Source organism: Phalacrocorax carbo, chromosome 1 (genome assembly GCF_963921805.1).
Source record: "Phalacrocorax carbo chromosome 1, bPhaCar2.1, whole genome shotgun sequence".
NCBI classification, from domain to species: Eukaryota; Metazoa; Chordata; class Aves; order Suliformes; family Phalacrocoracidae; genus Phalacrocorax; species Phalacrocorax carbo.
Genome location: NC_087513.1, coordinates 198,354,017 through 198,356,469, shown reverse-complemented (window position 1 = coordinate 198,356,469; position 2,453 = coordinate 198,354,017). Strand labels below are relative to the sequence as shown.

General features: G+C 36.6%; 1 protein-coding gene across 5 annotated transcripts in view; it reads right to left on the bottom strand.

Moving 5' to 3' along the window:
• Positions 1-2,453, bottom strand: part of CRYL1 (crystallin lambda 1) — a 63,284-nt gene that overhangs the window by 22,396 nt on the left and 38,435 nt on the right. The window lies entirely within an intron of this gene.

Below are 2,453 nucleotides of genomic sequence, written 5' to 3'. Positions count from 1 at the left end.
TGTTTTATGGTTCTGTCTCATTGTTCTTTTACATTAGTCAAAAGCAATATACAATTATTAGCATCAAAATACCACAGTGTTCGTAAGTAATTTTCTAAGAATGTCTGTGTTCTGCATCCAAGCTGAGGTGGATTGCCTCATCCAATACTCATAGTTTACATATCTAATTACAAAAGGATTAATAGTGTGGTCATTTTGGACAAGAATGCTCTATTAATAGGTCTCTCCTGATAACATTCGTTGTTTATCTTCCACTCCCAGGGCTTCTTAGGCTAAGGAAAACTTTTGTTACCAGAAGGAATCAATGTGAGTAAAACTTGATTTTTAGGAGCCTCTCAAAGACTGAGAGATGGGGAGGCTGACATTTTTAACAGTAAGGACTGAAAAGTGTCTTAACAATCAGAAGCAAGAAGTATTTTTCCCCACTGTGAACACAGAAACACCAGAAGAACATAACTTGCAATAAAAATGTCTACATTGGCAGCACAACTGCAAAAACACAGAAACTGCCCCAGGCCTGCAGCTTTCAACTATCTGCAGTGATTCTCCTCCCACCAAAGGCAGAGCGTAGCCTGAAGTCACACAGCTGAAACTATACACCTTTGACAGCTGGTATTTGTCCAGGCTTTTGGAATGGAAACAGCCAAAGTTGTTACAGTTTAAATGTGTATTTGCCTGAAAAGCAATAAAATTATACAAAACCAGAACTTTGATGATGCACAATGAAAGCAACTTCCATTATCCGTCAGTGCCTTCAAGCACGGCTTTGTTACTATTCATATACCACCACCCACACAAAAAGTATCCAAACAGGTTCATAGAAAAGGTTTACCTCAAATCAGTACCTCTTTTCCAACAGTAGCCAATTAAGTGTTCTTACACTCTTTCCCTAACCAAAGACCAAATACAGAGTGATACTTTCAATGATATGTACTGACTCAGCTCCCAGCAGTCCACTCTTTGAGACTTCGACAACCGGAGGTTGCTTCTGCACGGTCTTCCTCTAAGATGAATGCGTCTAAATGTTCCCTGAACCCATTCATGCTTTTAGCATCCTAGGTTTCTATGGCAGCGACTTCCACAATTCAGTTTATGCCTCTCAGAGACATGAAAGAATCCTACTAGATTTTTGAGGCATTACTTCCTCAGATACCTGTGCTGACCAAGGGTATTGTATCAATACGCCTACACATTATCAGACTTACTGGTCCAGTTTCCCAACACCACTTTGAACTCTTTAAAAGTATTTGCTCACATATAAGTACTAACTTCCATTTCTGCAGTTTAATGCTAGTTCGTGTGTAAAACGGTGCTTAAATCAGTATTTCATCAACTTCATATTTGAGTTTTGTGATTCTTGGATAAGTTTCATTTCTCCGTCACATTCTGCCATTACCCATTGACTTTTTCCTGCTCCAAAAATCTTGTTCTTAGCATGACTTGTTCTACTTCTGCTTCAGATCCCTTCCTTTCAAGGAAAGGTTACAGTGTGGGAACCTCCTGAACAATGAACATTGCCCTTAGTTAGCTTTTTCACCACAAACTTACCTTCCTTGTTCAAATTTTTTAGTATTAATTTTTAAATTTTTATTCTCAAAATATTTTTTTCATCTATGGTTATTAGGCTTTAAAGAACAATTTAGAGGTTACTATCCTTTCCATCCTGTGTCTTTCAACATGATTACAGCTCTCTGGAGGGTTTTTCTTATCATATACTTAATGCTTTGTATTAACTTCTTTAATAACAGAAACACTTTTTTTTAGTTTAAAGAAACATCTCCAGTAGAAGATTAGTTCCTTCCTAACAATACTGGTTTACTTACCATTATTCATCACCTCTTTTATATCATTGTGTTGCTATGGAAGCTAACTAGAGGTAAGCAAAATCAGTTCAACAACTATGTTTATATACTGCTTTGGAAAAAGAGTTGCTTTTAAAAATAGTATGTTAATATTACCTTGGTTTTAATATCTTTACCTATATTTGTACGCGTGGTGGTTTTAAACAGCTTGAAAAATCAAAACACTTTCTATGACAAAAAAGCCCTACTCAAGCCCAGTTGAATCTCTTCTCGACAGAATAGCAATAGACTCATAATTCAGTTCTTCCTGATGAAAGATTAGACTTTGCAGCACAGAACAGGTAACTGTGGGAAAAGCTGGAGGGGCACAAAAAATTATTCTCAGCTAGAAGTCTGAATGGGCAGGAGGAAGAGAAATCTGTCTTTACCTAAAAGTATCAAATAACTATGCATCTATGAGCGCAATTCCTAAAAGGCCAAAGAGAAACCCATTTAAAATATTATTTTCATAACCACTGTACAGTAGGCCAGCAACGTTCAGAAAATAACAGGAAATGATGAGACAACCTAGAAAAAAAGAAAACTCAGTATTTTGATTTCTGCGCTTTTAAGATTGTTCTTTTGATTGTCCTGAAAATGACAGTATTCTGA